General features: G+C 32.7%; 1 pseudogene; it reads right to left on the bottom strand.

Moving 5' to 3' along the window:
• Positions 1–440: 440 nt before the first annotated feature.
• On the bottom strand, positions 441–6,741 carry LOC107866507 (annotated as a pseudogene).
• Between the last annotated feature and the right edge of the window lie 14,960 nt (positions 6,742–21,701).

Below are 21,701 nucleotides of genomic sequence, written 5' to 3'. Positions count from 1 at the left end.
GCTAGGCAACTTATGGGTTTGGCCGAACTCCGTAGATTTATGCTAAACTATATATTTGTTTATGTTAGAAAATTTATTAAATATTTAAATATCGAAATATATAAAGTCAACATTTAATTTAGAATCTATAAATTCTAAATTTTGAATCCATTTTCAATTAAACAATGTATTTCATTTATATTTTATCCCACTTACACTCATTCTAATTCTACCCAAATCAGATCAAGATTTGATCATGTGGTGCTGGCCCAAATCTCTTGTAACATGTACGATGTTTCCCATTTATCACCCATATAATAACAAAGAAACATCTAATAGGTACATAATATTTTATTTAAGCAATTAGTTGTAAATAAAACCAAATAATGACCTTGGAAATTGGTGTTCTAGAACTTTTCACCCTCAACTTTCATGCATAAATTTTCAAGATCAATAGTCAAAATATATTGAACTTAATGTTTATTCCTATATCGACCTATACATATAATCAAAAAATACTAGACATAGACTACTTCAGAGAGAGATGAAGCCCACTAAAATATCAATTGAAAACGATACTAAAGCCTAACACGAACATCTGCTATTTTAGAGAATCTGAACCTGCATCAATAAACATGGTGCCCCCGAGACGTCAGTACATAAACAACATGACAAAAAGGAAAAAAATTCAAGACCCTACTACATTCAAGATTATTCTCATAAAAATGTCAACGAGGAGATGGAATAACTCGCAAAGGATGAACTTTTGCTAAAGTGAGACCAAATCTCTCCTCCATGTTTAGTTCTGCTGGCCCGTTGTCTCCCTCGAGTTTCCAATTGAAGGAATTCAAGAGCGACCCCAACATTACTGGAACCATTCTCAGTGCGAGTGATGAGGCCGGACACATTCTTCTTTCCGCCCCAAATGGGATTAGTTCAAAATCTTTCACTCGTACATCTAAATTCGAATTCCAAAACTTCTCAAGTTTGAATACTAAAGGATCCTTCCAGAAAGTAGAATCTCGACCAATTTCCCACACATTGACTAATACCTGTGGTTAAGAGTGTCAAAATGGACTTGTAAGATTTTGGGCAAATCAACAATAGGCTTATTAATAAGTAAAAATAACATAAATCTCAACCTTATTAGAATTATTTACATTCTCTCTCACTTCCTTAATTACTTTACTCTCTCTCCCGATTCATATACATAACAAAGGCCGGGTATACATAGAAATCTTTGTGTATGACAAGGCTGACATATACATAACAAGGCCGATTCATATACATAAAAAGTATGATAAGGCCGACATGTACATAACAAGTATGACAAGACCGACATATACATAACAAAATCGATTCATATACATAACAGGGCCGACATATACATAGAAAGTTATGTATATGTATTTTTAGAGAAAAATGGGATTTTTGTAATATGTTTGAAGAGATGGAATTTTTTGTAATAAGTGAAACTTAAATTATGGGTTTGTGTAATTTTTAGTATTAATAAATGAGGAAATTACATAAATACATTTTATATTTAGCCCAATTTTTTAAAATTATGACAGTATCTTATTAAACAAAAAAAGGTTAAAAAATATTTTAAAAAGTTTTAGACTTTTAAGGGGTCAATTCGAATCATATATTAAGCCCAAATTAACTAACTTTAAATGAATCGACTTGGGATGCGTCCAAATTGACCCTTCCTGAAAATATGTCAGTCAATATTCAACTATTGGGGAATTGAATGAATCATATTTTCATGAGATTACTTCGTTACTATACCTGTGAGCCCTTCGGAATGATGTAACCACACAGTTCAACGTCTCGCTCCACCTTGCGCGGGCCTAAGAACTGACTCGGTGGGTGCATTCTTAATGTTTCCTTGATTATGCATTGCAAGTAAGGGAGTCTGGAAACATCAACTTCTTCTATTGATTTTTCTTTTCCAGTAATTTTTGCAAGTTCATCTTGAGCTTTCTTCATAATATTAGGTTGTTTAAGAATTTATGTCATTGCCCATTCTAATGTATTTGTAGTTGTATCAATACCCCCACTAAATAGGTCCTGTGACATTTTTACATCAAAGTCATAACATGCCATCAATATTTTAAAAAGGAAACAATAGGAGTAGCTAGATCACTTCACAATTCACTAGAACAACTAATATGATATATATATAGGAGTCATAGTGACGGTGTATATAACTTAAATTCATAAATTTACGAGAAGAGAGAACAAACCAGGAGCACAGATTTGATATGATTATGATTGATCTCTTCGGGATTTTTTTCGATGATATTGAGAAACACTTCCAAAACATCACTTGTTTCACTGCATCCTCTTTTCTTCGTTCATGAATCAAATCATCAAAAAATTTAAATAACTTACCAAAATAAATAAATGTGCGATGTCTTATTCCTTGAAGATCAATCTTTTTAAGTATAGGAAAAAAATCCACCAGGTTAGGCTTTCCTTCCTCAGTCATGATACCACAGATAACGTCCTTCAACTCTACCTTAAGATCCAAAAAAAAAAGGGTCATAAACAGTATATCATATTCAATACACCATTTAATTTACTATCCAAAAAATAAAAGTCAAAATGAGAGTAAGAATGTTAAAATCACATTATTTCAGTAGTAATCTCTTCGTTCATTTTTTACTTGTTCTACATTGACTTAACATGCTTTTTAAGGAAATAATGAGTAGAATGAAGTCTTTTTGTATCACTCTTTAAATATAATAAACTTAACGAAAAAGGGAAAAAATATATCCCCGAATTATGATTAATAATATGTATATACCATCCATCATATTTCGGATACACATATGGCCCTAACGTTAATAATATGGTGCGAATATACCCCTCACACTAATGGTTGAGTCATGTGTACATAAAGTATGACAGAAGGTATATACGGATCATTTATCATAGTTCGGGTTTATTTGTCACTCTTTCATTTTAATTTTTTATCCCAGCTAATTAACTCAAATCCACTATCCGACCCAATAAACCCATTGAATCCCTTCAAACCATCCGACCTCTATATTTTTGTTCCAAATTCGATACTCTCTTAGTTTATTGGAGCTAGGGATAGTGCGATGGTTTGCCGATCGGGTATTTTCAGTTCGACGGAGACAGTGGCTATGCAGTGTTTATCGTTGGTGGATGGTGTTTCCCCAATAGAATTTCGCTAAAAATTGAAACGTGAGGGGTTCAATTTATTTAGTGTTATTTTTGGGTGTTATGAGTTAATGATTTTTTTTTAATTGATAGTAGTGAGTGCTATTGTATTGTGTATGTATATCGTTATAGGGGTGGAAAAAATTACATCTGTTAAATATGTGTCTCTTGAATTTTAATTGAGATTGGGTTGGGTAGTGAGCTTACAGGGTCAGGTAGTGGGCTTGAGTTAATTATCTAGGGTAAAAAAAATTAAAATAAAAAAGGAATAAATATACCCCAAACTATTATAAATGGTACGTATATGTCATTTGTCATACTTTAGGTACACATATACTCCTACCCTTCCCGTTAGTGTGAGGGCATAGATGTACCATTTTATTAACGTGAGGGGCATAAATGTATACCCAAAATATGACGAATGGTCTATATATACCATTTATCATAGTTCGAGATACATTTGTCCCTTATTCGTAAATTTAATATATTTGGGAAATGTATTGAAAAATAATTGTAGTTAATAATAAGAGTAATAAATTGAACTAAGCGATAAATTATCTCTTAATTTTCTAACTGCACTGATAAAATAGGGCTTTTATTTTTAATATAATGGACAAATAAAACTGAACTGAGAAAGTATAACAACACATTCAATTTAACAATTACATTATTCATATCTGTCTACCTTTGCATTCGAGAAAGGATCAACCAAGTCCTTGGAGAAAAGAGTGCTGGACAACAAGTTGAGATTAGTCTTGAAAACAACTTGAGCTATCTCCAAAGCTTCACCTTCTTGACTACATTTTGCACAGTAAGCAATCAACTCTGCACAGTAAGCAATCAACTCTTTCACTTTCTGTTGATTTGCATCAAGCATATTCGAAGAGAATATATGTCACACCCCTGTTTACGTACTCCAAAAGATTTATATTTTAAGTTCGAAAGGGTTTTATTATTTAAGTGACAAGAAATGAAAATTTGTTTTGGAAAAGGATTATTTACATTTTTTACTCAGAGTCGCCACTTGGCATAATCTGGTGTGCCAAGTCACCATTGAAAAATTCTTTTCAAAACCATTTGACTCTTTAAACTGGTTTGCGAACAGAGACTCCGGCTAAGGAATTCTGTTGACCGGGGGAAGGTGTTAGGCACCCCTCGATCCCGTGGTTCAACCACGGTCGCTTGGTAGAGTGTATCGACTATTTTGGCATTACGAAATGTATAAACCACACAAAAGCACGCAAAATAATCAAACAATAAACAAAACAAAACAATCCAAAAATGTAAAGTCCAGTCCAATTATACAGTCCAAAAATAGAAAAATACGAAATATAAATCCTAGTCTAAACTAAATCTAGACTAAGCTCCAATGCCTTACCCGATGTCGCGGGCCTTCATCATGATCATTTTCCGCCAACATGATCCGTCGGGGCATTCCCCGGTGAACAAATACAAGTGATCTCGGGGCATTCCCCGGCTAAATGAATACATTTGAATTAAACGATAAACTAGAAAGAAACATTCACACGCACATTCAAACATCCAATGAAACACTTATTCCTAAACTTTGCCTACCCGCTTGACTTATCAAGATACAATCCAATTTGACAATATTCAGTAATGAATCAAAACAACAACCTTCAACTTATTCGATTAGCAATTTTCGATCCCGACCCCCCAAATCAACAAGTTTAATCCTCAAGCCATGGTTAACAAATTTTCTGGTTATCAAAACACTTTTTAAAATCTAAAATCAACATCAAACAATACATCCAACGAAGATTCAAGCATTTAAGCACAAATCATTCACAATTACGTAAAATTTAAAGAAAGAGGAGATAGAATTGGACTTCAATTTTTATTTCAATCCCGAATTGTTCGACAAAGCTACCGCCGGAATACCCCCGAATTGAACCTCAACAACGACGAAACCCAACTCCGTATAGAGAAACAACAACCCGAAAACTTCTCACAAAAGACCCGATTGAGATTTTTCGTAAGAAAACGATTGAAACAGTGTGATAATTCCTTTTAACAGCGGCAGCGTCCGTCAAAAGCAATAGATTCCAGCGAGTTTGAGGACTGCGAAATTGAGTACACTGAAAGAGATAACTGGTCACCGATTTCGACAAAAATTTTGCCAGAATTTCTTGGACAACGACCGGATTCCCCCCCCCCCCCCGATCTCTCCCTCTTGATTCTCTACTGCGTCTTGATTCTCTTTCTCTGTTACTCTCTCTCTCTTCATGACTCTTTCTCTCACGCGCAGTTCTCTCTCTCGATCTGTCACTCCCTTCTCGATCTCACTGTTTCTTCTCCGGCAACGCAGACGATGATGACAACCATGAAAACAGACCAGATTCCAAGGTCGAAAAATGGTTTGATGCGGATTCGGACGGAACAAAGGGCTAGACATCGTGTTTTACTACATCGGAGCTCCGGTGAGCTCGGTATTGTCGACAAATGGGAGAAAAGCAAATGGTTGTAGCGTTTTTCGGTGATATCTCGCCGGAAATACCTCTCTCCGATCTCTCACTCTCTTTTCGATCTCACTGTTTTCTCTCGCCTCACTCTCTTCTCTCTTCGTTGCGCTCTCTCTCGATCAACTCATTTTTTTTTCTCGTCTCTTCCAATGTGTATGTGTATGTAAGATTTTTGTGGGGTTGAAGATGAGTGATGTCTATGTACTATGGGAATTTCAGTGAGTGAATTCCTGTTTTTGGAAATGGAAAAGTGGTACTGTGTATCTGTGTGTGTGAATTCGTGAGCCCACCTCCAGTGAGTGAGAATTGTATGTATCAAAGAAGAAAAAAAATCCTTATGGTGTATCCTCCGAAGAAGAAAAGAAAAAAAATCCTTTTAAATTGTTGTTTTCTCTTTTTGATTAAAAAATGGCCTCCTCCTGTATTCCGTGAAGTGTGGGTATGTATATGTGGTGAGGGTGGGGTCACGTGGGGTAGGGGGGTAGTGGTGAGGTGGGGTAGAGTTTGCTAGGATAGGGTAGGTAGGTGTTGTTTTTTAATTGGGTGGGTTGTTAGAATATTAGGATAAAACAAAATTAATTAGGGGTTGTTATTTTGTCATTTTGTGGAGGGATTATCCCACGGATGAGGGTACACGGTAGGATAAGGTAAACAATAGGTGAAAACGAGGGGAGGGACGAAATTAGGTGTCTACAATATACATACTTGTGTTCAATATTCTCCTAAGTGTTCGCCATTGAGGACAAACAGGAAGCCATGCCATCGAGAATTTGTAATAGTTGTGTGCTTGAACAGCATCAGGTACAAATCTACTAGAAAAAGCTTGATCTTGATACTTAAGGACTTGTTTTGCCATGGTTGATGAAGAAATGACCACTGCTGTCATTTGTCCTAGTTTTAAACTCATAATTGGACCATAAATATTTGCAAGATTGGCTAGTGATACATGTGGTTTTGCACCTAATAAGTGAAGGTTTCCAATTATTGGCCCTTGTGGAAGCTTTTTGCTACCCTTGGTGGTTATTTTGGATAGAGTCAAAAGAAAACTTAAAGCAAAAATTGATCCTATTACAAGTGCATAGTAATCCATTATGCCACTTCTTTGAACTTTGAAAGATAATGAGAAGATATATGCTTTTTCTCTTATGTCATTTGTCTATGATGAACAAGTGTCATGGTGATTAAAATTATATCATTCTTTAGGACTTGATCTTATTTGATGACAATTTATCCTAAGTACTTACTACAATATTCAAGCCACTTGGGGACAACTCATGAATATAACTATAGCATGTTTTTTTTGTTTTTTCATTTGGTGTTCTGTACCTGTATTGGAGCTCCGATTAATTTAAATCGTACATTGCAGGGCCTATTAAAGTGGCAGCGCTTCCAACAGAGTTTTCTCCATACCCAGGGTCGAACCTTCGACCTCTGATTAAGGATGAAGCAGCCTCATCCACTGCACCACAATTCATGTTGGTATAACTATAGTATTTATTATTCATTGACATGTGTTAGAGTGTAACTAGAATAATTTATATTTCTAATTTTTTTCATTCATAATCAAAGATCTCTCGTCACAAAAATTTTGTTGAAGATGTTGTCGGCTGAAATATACATTTAAATTTTTTCACTCTTAATCAGAATTCTCAAATTTGAGTTAAATTTTTTATTACTGAAAACACCGTCTTCCGAAATATACTCTGCGGTATACAAATTCGAATTTACTAAATTTTCAAGAATATTAAATATCGAGCATTAAATCAAAACCTAACGTGATAGGAATTACTATTGTTATTTTATCACCAATATATTTCGACAATAATATTTTAATAAAAAAAAACTATATTTTAAAATAATCCATTTCAACAGCATGCCATTTCTCATACTACCTTCTTGTTATATAAATCCTCCTTGGCCTCCCAGTCCTTCTCAATCAAATAAATATCTCTTTTCAAAAGGTGCTATTCTAAGCAAGTATATATTTTTATACTTATTCTAATCAAATAAGTATCTGAATGTTAATGTGTAAAAATTGTACTAATTATTTACTTTTTTCATTTGAAATTATTTATCGTAACTTATTAAAAACAGTTGTTTGCAGATTCTACACACAACCCTGTGCAAACTGGATCTATTAAAATCATGAATTAGCATGCAGGTGATGTAGGTCTGTGCTAAACTAATACTCTCCCAAGTTGAAAATAATTGCTATGTTTTAATCTCTAAAAAAAATGGTCCAAAATAATTAATGTTTTAAAAAATTAAGAAGATATTTTATTTTTTTAATTTCAAAATTGCCTTTGACACATTCTTTATTCAGTGTATAAGTCTATATCTATATTTATAATCTATAATCTATAATATATTAAAAATATGAAGGCCTTAGAAAAGTGATTTGAACTTTTTGCCCTTCTTTAAAAGACTCATCTTTAGACAAAACTGTTTTTTCACTATTTTTTTAATTTATTATTTAATTATTTTTTATTATATTGACTAGAGTTCCTAAATTATACAGGACTCCTAAAATATATAGTAGGAGAATTAATTAATATTTTTCTTTCTACTACACTTTTAAAAGAAAATTTTTTAAAACAATGATTATAATAAATATATTAAAAAATAAATAAAGAAAGTTTTTTGTATTATAGCTGAATTCCTAAGTTTATGGTAATATTTTTATTGAGTGTTTTTTTATGCGCGAGACTGTTTCCTCAAATAAAGGGTTCTTATTATTTTTGTTTTTGTTGACGTCAATTTTCCAAAAATAAAAGGCTAATTTACTTCTTCTTTTTTTCTTCAAAAGGTGGCAAAGCCACCAAACTATAAAATTAATAAAGAAATGTTTACATAAATGCTTAGTAGCCTAAAGTGCCTAAGAAGCCAAAAAGTTAGGCCCAAAATGAGCCCATCCCACAACAAAAATAGTCAACAATCTTCAGACAAAACAAAAAAAGAAAAAGAAAAAGTCATTATTTCCAACTTAAATTATTCCTGAAAAGTCGAAGACACACCTAAATTATTGAAGTGACCTAATACACACTCATACTATCTAAAAGTGAATTTATTTACTCCTCGTAACTGACTTGACAAAGAAAGTGATATCCACATTCCTACACGCGCGTAAAAAGCCAAAAAAATATTAAAAACTTATTAAAACGTCCACATGTCATCATTCAATTGAATTTTAACAACTAATTATATTCAATTACTTTTCTTTTTGATATTTATATAGTTTTTATTTTCTTTCTTTACTTTTTTTATGTGTTTTCCTCTTCTTTTTTCTTTTCTCTTCATCTTTGTCTTTTTTCATATTTCCTCCTCTTTCTTAACGTCATCTTTAATTTCTTAGCTTAATTTCTTCTCTAACCTCCATTAATTCATCGTTAAGTTTACATATATACTTATCCTTTTAACTTTTTTTTTGATATTTTGTTGTAGGTAGTTGAAAATCAAATTGAATTGTGGATTGTTTGAATTTTACAAAATGAAGTTGTGGGTATCCTGAATTTCAAGAGTTGAGTTCAAAATTTCTTGTATTTTACTGAATTGCGTAGTGGGTTTCTCAAATTTTGCTAATTGAGTTATGAATTTATCGAATTTTACAAAGTTGAATTGGGGGTTTCTTGCATTTATGATTTGCTCGAGCAAATCATAAATCCAATTCGAGAAAATTCGATTGTGTGTATGATTGTGGGTTTATGATTTGCTCGAATTTGGGGGTTTTTATGAGTTTGGTTGTGATTTGCTCGAATTTTATCGAATTGGATTTGAGTTTCTCGAATTTTACAAAATAGTGAAAGATTGTGAAATGGTAAAAAAATTAAAGTTATTTTTCTTGTTTCGTTCGGATTGCTTTGATACGATCAAATTTTTCTTTATCAATAAATGGATTTTGCCCAAATTTAAACTAAAAAATAAATATTGAAGTTGGTAATTGAAGAAGCAGTAGTAGGCTAGAGCTAGTGCAACTACTGAAAAAATTGATGGAGCTGATGTAGACACGTGATTTTTGACCCTCCCCGAATTTTAACCTATTTATCGGCATTCAATATTTTATTTGCTTTGATATTATTTTAATTCTTATTTCATTTTTAATAAATTTTTAGTTAAAAATAAATAAATAAATAAAGTTACATTTTAAATTTAAAAAAAATAATACAAAAAAGAAATTCAAAAATATATTTCATTATTTTTAAATAAATAGACTACTAGTTTTAATATTACCTTAATTATAGTTATTTAAATTATAGTATTTTCTTAAAATAAAAAATTAATATTCTTTTATTTGTATTATTTATTAAAAAAAGGATAAATCTTATCCTATAAAACTATCCTAACCACCCCCTAATTTCTCTGAACCTCCCTCGACTTCCCAACCCCCTACACCCTATATATTGTCACACACACACGAAAATGAAAAACACACGGACAAAGAGAGAGATAAAAAGAAAAGGAAGAGAAAACTTAAAAACATAAGGGGAAGAATGGAGAAAAGCAACAAAAGAAAACAAAAGTGAAAAGAAAAAGGAAAAAGGAAGAAAACACTTACAAAAAACAAAAGAAAACTCAAAGTAAAAAAAAAAGAGGAAAAAGAGTTTGGATTTAGAGTTCGGAGTTTCGTTTGAATTTCTGGTAGCGGTGCTTCTTTATTCGAATCAATGTATCAAACAGGTTCTTGTCAAATCTGTGCTACTTATTTTTATAAGTTTCGTTATGAATTGAAATATGAATAAAGTTATTTCAAGGGTTGTTTTATATAATTTAGTATGCACAATTTATTATTTATATGTAGTTTGAACTTTACGTCTTCATTTGTTATTCATTTGTTTGTATTTTTGGAATGAAGTTAAACTTATTAATGTTGAAAGACATAAAGTTACGTTTAGTTGACATGCAACTAGCGATTAAGTTTGTGATATAAATTAATTCATGACTCATACATTTATGCATGCAAAAAAAAAAAAAATAGTGACTAACTATTTGCTAGAATATTTTAATAAAATTGTCCTTTAATGATATTGTGGATAGCAAAGTTACGCACTAGTTAGTTTTGTGTCCCTTTTAGTTAATTTCTTTTCTACATGATTATGTTTAATTCAAGATGATTTTTGTATTTATTAACATTTATAAAGATATATTAGTGTCTTGTTAATTGATTAGGATCTTAGTTTAAAATTGTAGGCTCCTTTAGTTTTATATCCCGAGAGATGCAACGGTTAGGTGTAATTGTAATTTACTTAGTTTTGGGTTTGTCTGAATTGACTTAACTGACTCAAATTTGATAGTTTTCTAATGTTTTTGTCATATGCTTTGTTATTTTCATTTTTTATTATTATTTTTTTAAAAAAAAAAGTTGTCTTGATCATTTTTTTATTTTATTTTTATTTTTCAAGTTAGATGCACTATTGCTTTATTTCCCGGAAGTGTTTCATAATCACAAATTATTTTGTTGGTTTATTTTTTAATTTAATTTTATTTTATTTTAATTTAAATTTCAAATCAGAATGCTGGCCTAGAATTGGAAATCCGTGACCCCCATTTTAAACAATTCTTCATTAGTTAATGTGAGATAGAGTAAACTGAGAACTGAGATCAAGATTCATCTAAGACTATCACAAATACTAAAAGAAGAGGGAGCAGAAATATTGTGAGGGAGGAAACAAGTTTTGGATTAGTTCAAGGTTTGAAAGAAAAGAATAAAAATGAATAAATTTAGCTACTCGAATTTATAAGAGACGAATGAACGCCTTTTAATGCTAGACAAGTTTTAGGCACGTTTGATATATTTATCTCGATTAAAAATGTGGTGTACGCATCTTTCTGAGACCTTTAAAAATAATTCGAGGATGCAATATTGTGCTTCGGCAAAGTTCGTCTTAAAATTAATTTTCACCAGTTTAATACAAGAGTTTTAAATAATTTTAGTATAATAAAATGAGCGATTTTAGGGCCTACTAACATAATCTGTCAACATAATTTGAGTTAAGATAAGTCAATAACCGTGCTAGAACAATGGGATTCGAGGGGTGCCTCACACCTTTTCCTCGGTCAACAGAATTTCTTACCCGGTCTTCTGTTTTCGCAAACCAATAAAGAGTCATTTTCTTTTTATTAGGGATTCAAAAAGGTGAATTGGAACACCATAACTCTATTACAAATGGTGATTCTGTAAATAAATTAATCTCTATTCAAAATCGTCACTTTAATTGGAAAAATTCTTCGACTCGGTCTTGCGGGCGAAAAAGGGATGTGACAGTTGACTTCCACTCCTAATGGTGACTTCAATCGGACTTCTTTTAGATTTTTAAGCTAGTTATTTTCCTGTTATTTTCTTTCTCCTTTTCTCTTTTCTTGTTTCTCAAATTCTTGATAACCAAGACAATCATGTTTTTCTCGGCAATATGGCTTCCCCAAAAAATAAACATGTATCTCAGTAGTGTATATGGGATAATTTTTATCTAGAAAAAGAAAAGAGATCAATCTTTAAAGAAAAGAAAAAAAAGTAAACAAAATGCTATTGACACTTGTCAGCGCGTGTACACATATTTAAGACAAAATCTGATTATGAAGGGGTAAATAATTTCACTTTTAAATCGTATAGATGTGTATTAGGTCACTTCAATAGTTTAGGTGTGTCTTCGACTTTTCGAGTATGGTTTGAGGTGAAAATGACGACTTTTCCCAAAGGAAAAAAAAAACAGAAAGGGGAAAGTCACAAAGTCTCGAATAAGGAAACCCTAAGGGATGATATTCCAATCCTATGGATGGCAAATCGAGACATGGTGATGAGCCTAGCTTCAATGACGTCCAATTCGAGTGATCCCATGTGTATAGCTACCTCTAGTTACAGATCTGCCATGGAACTAGAGTTCAAAGAGCTTGAATGGATTTCACATAAGACACCAACATGTCTCACAGGTGCCATGAAATCCAGTCCATAGAAGACTTCTTCAGCTCACGAAAATATTTTCATTCGGATGCTATTTTAGAAGGTAAATATTTAACCAGAAAACACAGGAATTGGGAATTGTTAAGTCTTTAAATTTTGAGTTATCAACTAATTGTCTTCTCCAACAGATTGAGCTTCAAATGAAGCTAATACCATTGTTTAAAAGAAGATTTCATAGTTAATTCCTCATTCCTCAAAGAGTATGAGCGTCAATCATTAGCAGGTATGCTTGAGAACCTAATTTTACTTGAATTCCTACATTTCTCAAATGTAAACTGGGTCTTGAGCTGATAATTAGTTGTGGCCGTCAATGATGTTATCCCGAAATGAATTATGTGAAAATTTTGCATCAGAGGTTGCAATTGTACTCCTTGTTTGTGGCGCTACTATGATTGCATTAGAATGGTTGTCTATGAGTGCCTCTATGTTTGTGCCTGTGTACCTTCTGTTTTGAAATCTCCGTATTCGACGATTAGGAATCTGCCTTTTTTCCATGTTAATAATCCTTCTTCCCTCTGATGGAACCTCCTGAAAATGATTAAAACTTTTGGTAACTGCAAAATGAACACTCAGGTTAGCAAAATAATCAGCAACTTGATTCCCTTCTCTGTACACATGCTCCACCATCACTCTACCTCTACTTCTTGATTTGTTAAAGCTCTTCACTTCCATATCAATAGACCAAGGCATCCCCCAATTGCCATCTAACACATTCTTCATGATTAAGGAATCAGTCTCCATGATTACTGGCATAAAATGTCTATTAATACAAAGTTCCAAACCAGCTTTCAAGGCTTTTGCTCCAGACAACAAATTAGAACCAATAGGCAGCCTAATAGATTCTGCATAAAGGAAATTTCTTGAAGCGTCTCTAACACAAAATCCACTAGAGCTAGGTCCCGGATTCCCTTTTGATACCCCATCAGTATTATACTTGTAGTAAGCTGTCTCCGGCATTCTCCATAGAACAATTTTAGTTACAATAGCCGGAGTGTATTCCTCTAGGAACTTTACAAAATTAGGCCAGTGAGACGGAATATTAGACATCCATGGATATCTAAACCTAGTCATGAGACATACTTGTCTTATGAAAGGACATCTATTCTCCATGATTATGGGCATTTCTTATTTTCCACAATTGTCAAATAATAAGAGCAGGAATTGCTTGTAGAATTAGCTTTAGCTTTGGAGAAAAATCCAACTTCCACTATTTATCCAAAACAACCTCTAACTGAAAACCAGAAATTTGAAATCCAACTGCATCTGCACATGTCTGCCAAACCTTTTTAGCAAAAGCTGGTGAAATGAAGATATGACTAATGGTTTCAGGCTGAGAACTGTTGAAACAGTAGCACCAAGCTTCATCTATTACCTTAATTTTAACAAGAATTTCACCAATTGGGACCCCTTGTTTCAACAATCTCCAAAGAAAAAAAGACACCTTTAAAGGAAGTCCTTCAATTCAGATGTAAGGGGATAAAATATATATTTTATTTTTCTGTCTCACTTCCTCCCAAGCACTGCTAGTAGTAAATTTTTCATAATTGGAGATCATCCACCAAGTCTATCCCATTCTTCAGTAATCTCCAAACAGTAAATATCATTGTGGATCTGATCAGTTATTTCTTGAGGGAATAATTCCTACATTCTACCAATATTCCAAGTTTTATTCTCCATGATTTTATTAACCTCCTTTATAGAAACATCCAAGTGATAAGATGAGGGAATCCCATAATGTAGAGCACCCAATTTTAACCAATTATCACACCACACACTTGAATGCCCACATTTAGGTTCCCACCATATCATCTGATCAAAATCTTCCCTAGCTTCAAGCATGTATTTCCAAAGTTGTGAACCTCCCCTCCATTCTACAACCTGAGGTCTAAACTTCTTGCAGTATTTATTCCACATAAAATTGGTCCACATGGATTTTGTAGCCCTGAAATTCTACCACAACTTGGCAAATAGGGCTTTAGATACATCAAACAATAATCTAAAGCCAAGGCCACCTTCTTCCTTTGAAAAACACATCATGGTCCAAAAAACCCAATGTTTGTGCCTACATCTTTCATTGCTACTCCAAAAAAAACCTTGAAAATAACTTATGAAGATCATGAATAACACATTTAGGAGGACTGATAGTTGATAGTAAATAAATAGGAAGACTTTGTAACATAATATTAATCAGTTTAGCCTTACCACCATTAGATAAAAGCTTTCCCTTTCATGCTTGAAGTTTGTTCTTCACCTTGTTGATGAGATCTGAGAAATGAGACTTCCTCTTCCTTGCATGACCAATAGGGCACCCCAAATAAGTAAAAGAAAATTTTTCTTTATTGAAATTAGTAATCTCCTCAACCTGTTGGCTGACTGTGCCACCGGTCTTGTAATATACATAAAAGAAACTCCTGTCCTTGTTGATATTCTAGCCAGATTGTCTTTTATACCCCCCTAATATGTTCATAATCATATGCAAAGACAGTTTATCAGCAGAGGAAAAAATAATGGTGTGATCAGCATAAGCTAGATGGTCAAGAGCAGAGCTCCATTTTGGCATACCATAACCTTTGAAATCATCATTAAGAAATAGAGAATTCAAACCTCTAGATAATGCCTCTGCAGTAATAATGAACAAGGCTGGAGAAAGAGGATCCTTTAGTTTCACAACCCTGCTAGAGTGAAAAAATTCTGAAACCTATCCATTAATCAACACTGAGTACCAATTGTTGGACAACAATCTCCAAATCTTATCCACAAAACAGTTATTAAGGCCCATCTTCTGAAGAACTTTTAATAAAAATTGTCAAAACACTCTGTCATATGCTTTGGTCATATCAAGCTTAATTACTACATTGGCAGGCTTGCCTTTTTTTCTGATATCAGTGATTATTTCCTGAGCAAGTTTGGCAGGCTTGCCTCTTTTTCTGATATCAGTGATTATCTCCTAAACAAGTAAAACATTCTCTGAAATGTTTCTCCCTTTAACAAAACCAGATTGATTTTGAGATATAATTAAAGGAAGGAATTCCTCAATCCTATTATAAATAATTCTAGAAATTACCTTATTTAAGAAGTTACTCAAACTAATGGGTCTCATGTCTGTGAAGGAAGATACTCTTTCCTTCTTAGGCAATAAAATCAAATTAGTATGAGTAATTGATTTAGGTAAAGTATAACCTGAGAAATATGCTCTCACTATCTCAAACACATCAGTTGCAACTATGTCCCAACACTTCTGAAAAAAGAGTCCACTAAGACCATCCAGACTACTAGTACTATCCCCATTTAATTCAAATACCATTTTTTTCACCTCATCCATGAATGGACAAGAATTCAAGTTACTGTTATCATTATCGGTAATAATCTTTGGAATCCGCTGAAGAAGATTCATATTAGATAAGTCCACAGATGCTGAAAATTAATTTTGAAAGAATAAGACAACCTTCTTTGACACCAGTTTATTACCCCCAACCCATTTACCATCAGTTTTTTGGATTTTGTTAATAGCCGGCCTTTTCCTCCGACCATTTACAAGATTGTGGAAAAATCTTGTATTTCTATCACCTTCAGAAAACCATTCAAGCCCTATTTTTTGTCTCTAATATTCCTCTTCATAATGCAAATATTGCTTAATTTTTGCTTGTATTTTTTGAAGAACAGCCCTGTTTGAACAAGTAGGAAATTATTCAAATAATTTCTCTTTAATTCTCACGATGTCCTCCAAAATAATCAATTGCTTAAAAATATCACCAAAACAAGCTCTACTACAATTAGATAAAGCCAACTTTATTTTTTCATCTTCTGTTTAAATCGAACAAATATGTCAGCATCTGTGGTAGCTATCCAATTTTCTTTAACCACTTTCATAAACTCCTCTTTTTCAGCCCAAAACTTCAGAAATTTAAAAGGTCTAGATGTCTGAGGAGCATGCGCCCCACAAGAGAGAAGAAGGGGTGCATGATCAGAACCAGTTCTAGACAGATGTTCAACTTCTAACATACCAAAACAATTTTGAAACTCTTGGTTGCTAATCATTCTGTCAAGTCTCTTGAATATGCATTGTTCATCAGCCCTACCATTCCACCAAGTATAGGGGCTACCCTTGAAGTGAATGTCAAATAATTCAAAAGAATTAAGGCAAAAAGCAAAATCTTCATATTCCGAGAAATTAACAGGAAGCCCGCCAATTTTCTTCTCTTCATTCAAAAAAACATTGAAATCACCTCCCACCAGCCATGGATGTCTCATATTATTGGATAAATAGTATATATCATCCCATAAATCCACTCTTTCTAAAGCATCATTCTTGGCATATACCCAAGTGACAGTAAAAAATTTACCACTTTCCAGAAATTCTAACTTCAAGGATATATGTTAATTTGAATCAAGTAGCACCTCCACATTTATCCCATCCTTAATAAAAAACCAAATATGCCCATTCTGATTATAATTAGCATAGTACATACCCAATCTCCTTTTGTACTTTTGAATATGTCTTGCCTGTTAAAATGGCTCCAATAATGCCATAAGAGAAAATTTATGGTGTCTATATAACATCTGAACTCTATGAAAGGCCTGTTCTGTTTTACCAGACCTAATGTTCCAAACAAGTGTTTTAAACATATTTAGAGTTAGGTTTCACACTCCTTTTTTATGAATCCTAGATGGCGGAAAACTGTCACTTCCTTTGCTTTTTTCCTTTGTTGCTTTTGGCTTGAGCTTTTGGGGACACATCTGCATTTTTGAAAGCTTAATCCATAATCAGATTGCTATCCCTTTTTCTCACTACTCTTCTCACTGTGTTCTTCATCCTCACAAAGTTTTTTCTCTTGAATCTGATGAGTAACTATGTCATGCAGGACCTTGGTTGGAGATGACATGTTATAGGACCTAATTGGCTGAGCATTAGATACTATAGCCAAAAAGTGATCCTGTTGTTGAACTGCAAGCTCCTGATTGAAGTCCTCATATTGCTCCAAGGTATCATGTACTATCATTCCGTCATGAGTGCCATCTTTATTCTGTTCTGGTGACAAAAATTCTTCATGATTATCTTCATTTTTATTTACAGCCACATCACCGGTAGCATCTAAGTCTACATTTTTGTCAGCACTATCACTTACTATCATTCCATCATGAATGTCATCTTTATCATGTTTTGGTGACAAAAATTCATCTTTATTTAGAGCTTGAGTCACATTCCTGCTAGCTTCTGAAAACAATATTGGTACTTTTTTTATTTTTGTGACTTCTTCCAAAAAAATAAAAAAATAAAAGGTTTATTTGTATTAAACATGACTTTTCCAAAACAAAACTAAAAAAATATTCTAAAACATATGAAATATAAAAACCTTACTTAGATATTAACAAATGTCCTTTTTAATATCCTATTCCTTCAATTCTATAAAAAGTATTGTAATTTTGAGATTTTCACCTCGACTTTCTTTTGTTGTGATATTTTATCTTCGTTCGTCTCTTTTCCAGGTTTTCAGATGGTGCTGCAATATTTATTTGTCTCTTTGGCTTTGAAGAATTTCTTGTGCAAAGGTTAGATTTAATTGTATTGTTTTGATATCTTTATTATCTTATTGTTTTATTTTAATTTAAAGATTCTAGATGAATGTGGATCATCTTTAATTTATTTTTTTTTGGTAAATGCTAGGTTAATTATATTATCGTAATATCTCTATTAGTTTGTTATTTTGTGGTTGTTTATAATTCCTAGATGAATCTCGATCGGCTTTGAGAAGTTTTTGTGTGTAAAATTTAAGTTTAATTGTATTGTTTGATATCACTTTTATCGTATTATTTTTTTACAGTTTACAGGTGATAGATAAATGTTGGTCGACTTTGAGGAATTTTTTTATATAAAGTTTAGATTTAGTTGTATTATTTTCATATCTCTATTATCGTATTATTTTGTTATTGTTTACAGGTAGTATATTAGTTTCAGACGACTTTGAGAATTTTTCTGTGTGTAAAGATTAGATTAAATTGTATTATTTTGATGTCTCTATCATTGTTTTATTTTGTTGCAATTTACAGATAGTAGATGAATGTCGATCGACCTTTAAAAATATTTTTGGTAAAGATTAGGTTTAATAAATAAATTTTCCGTCTTTACATACTCAAAAGATATTAAATTTAATTATTGTATTCATCTTTATTATTTAAACAAATATTCTATTTAGTGTAATGTTTAAACTCATTAAAGTAAGGTACACGTGCAAGACGCTTACACCTAAACTAGTTAAATTTAATTATGTGTACAACATTCAATGGGATGTTATCGTGGGCTGGTCATGTGGTGATCTTTTACCACACATCGTGCTTGGTGGCATTCCATTAAAATAAGGGGTATTTGTGAATCAAAAAACAAACGGAGGGATATTTTTTTAGCCCCCAAAAAAGTAGAGTATTTTTTGCTCAATTTCAGATAGTTTAGGGAGAGTTTTGACCCTTTTTCGTAAAAAAAATATTGACGTGGGTTGGCCCTGGGGAAATTTCTTTTCATGTGTTGTGCTTGGTGGCACTCCGTTTAAATGAGGGATATTTGTAAGTCAAAAGAACAAATAGAGGGGTATTTTTTAGCCAAAAATAAACAAAATAGTATATTTGAGTCAAAAAATAAACGCAGAATATTTTTGGTCCATTTCGAATAGTTCAAAAGTGGTTTTGTAAATAATATGTTCTAAGCGAGGAGTTTTTTCGTCTTGACGGGTAGAGGAAGAAGAGAGAGAGAATTGACATTCAAGGTGTAAAGACGAAAAAGCCCCTCACTTGAACATATTCATTATTTCCTACCAGGAACATTTAAGGAAATTAAAAAAATGGAAACATTTTAGCAATAATATATGTATATAGGGAAGAAAAAAGACATGGTAAATTTACTTTTATAGATCATCTCATTTTAAAACTTAAATTGATAGATAGAAAAATATTATAGTATCATTCTAGCTACTTAATTAATCATGCCTTCAACACATTCCTTACATGAGAGATTGATTCTGATTTAATGGGTCAAGTATGTGAAAATTCTTCATAGCGTAGAGACTCGAACCGTGGTCTTTGTCTCTGCTACGATGCCATGAGAATTGCGTGCCCATCTAATCCAAAATAAGTTATATACATAACCTCATTCATTGAATGCTACGAGAAAGAACACGAAGTTTCAAAACAAGAGGTACATGCTGAGGGTCGAAAGGAACTTACTAAAAAAGCAAGGGCGGACCTACGTTAGAATTTGGGGTGCTCCAGCACCCACTAAACTCGATGCGAAATAGGTATAATTACATAGAAAATATACGAAAATAGGTATAAAACATATAAAAGCACCCATTCTCACAAAAAGTTGGTTGAGTGCACTGTCATTTAAGTTGATCTTAAGCTGTTTCACTTGAAGTGTTGACTCGGGTTTGAACCTCATTGAGATCATTTTTTATTTTTTCTCAGCTTTTTAAGCTTTTAAGTATCCACTGTCCTTAAATTCTGGGTTCGCCACTGGAAAAAAGGGTAATCCAATGCACTAAAGCTACTGCTATGGGTGTTGTCCGCGGAAGGGCTCCACCACAAGGGTGTATCATATGTTGCTTTTTAAGTTTTTAAGCACCACTGTCCTTAAATTCTGGATCCGCCACTGTAAAAAAAGAGGTAACTCGGTTGACTAAAGCTACCAGTATGGGCGGTGTCCGAAGAAGGACCCATCCACAAGGGTGTATCATATGCTGCTTTTTAAGTTTTTAAGCACCACTGTCCTTAAATTCTGGGTCCACCACTGTAAAAAAAAAGATAGCTCGGCTGTCTAAAGCTACCGCTATGGGCGGTGTTCGGAGAAGGGCCCCTCCATAAAGGTGTATCATACGCAGTCTTATCTTATATTTTTGCCGGAGGCTATTTTCAAGGCTTAAACCCATAATCTCTTGATCACATGATAACAACTTTACCAGTTACTCCAAGGCTTACTAATGCATGGAAAGATCATGATCAAGTAATGTTGATGAACTTTTCATGGTCAGCGAATAATGAGCAATGGTGTCGTTGATTTCTAATCATTGATGTCTGCTTTAAGACGTTAGTTTTCATTTAAAAAAAAAACTAGTTTAATCGCACGTGTAACGTTTGATTATTTAAATTAAATAATTTTATCTATTATGAAATTTTTTAATAAAGTATTAAATTCAAATTACTTTTTAAAATCTTTCACACTTTAATATAATAATCTTTTACACATATATGTAGGGGTGTGCAAAAACCTAACCAACAGATAAATCGAACCTATAAAAATGTTATTGGGTTAATGGTTTTTTATTAGTTTTATAAAATATTTTATTGGGTAAACGGTCAGGTTTCGATTTTAGCTTATTGGGTTATCGGTTAAACTGATAACCCAATAAGAATACATTAAGTTATTGTTTTATCCCTATTTGTGTTATATAAATAAATATCTCTATGACTTCTCTCTCTCTCTATATATATATACACGTACTATTTATTCACAATTTAGTGATTCACAAAATATCAACCTATTCAGTGCAACAAAGGAACAATATAAAGCTCGGGTATTATCGTATCAGAAAGCTTGAAGCATTTAGTAGCTTCCAACAATTGGGATTTAGTTTTTTTCCGAACTAACATTCAGTTCAAGTTTGAAGCTTCTTGTAAACTAAAATGCATTGCGTAGGATTTTGGCGGTAACTGAGATTTCATTTTTTTATGTTAGTTGTTACTATTTTTATTTTATGAGTATTTTCTTATTGGTTAAACCAAAAAACAAACCATTAAGGACACAAAACCGATAAACTGAAACCGATAAGAAAATCTTATTGGTTGATTATTGGTTTTACATATTTAGAACCGAAAACTGATAAACCAAACCAATAACACATGAAACCGAACCAAACTGACCGATGCACACCCCTACATATATATTTATCAATTTCAACTGGTTGATGGATCATTACTTTTGGGTTCGCGTACCTCTTTTTCTTGTTGTCACGTGCTAAAAGAGACGCATCAATTTGAACCATATTTGTGTTACGATTATTTTTCTTTTTTATATTTAAATTCTTTCCTTATTTTTAAAGTCAAATCTGTAC

The sequence above is a fragment of the Capsicum annuum genome, chromosome 3 (assembly GCF_002878395.1).
Source record: "Capsicum annuum cultivar UCD-10X-F1 chromosome 3, UCD10Xv1.1, whole genome shotgun sequence".
NCBI classification, from domain to species: Eukaryota; Viridiplantae; Streptophyta; class Magnoliopsida; order Solanales; family Solanaceae; genus Capsicum; species Capsicum annuum.
Note: the sequence above shows the minus strand (reverse complement) of the source record. Positions and strands in the feature narration are given on the sequence as shown.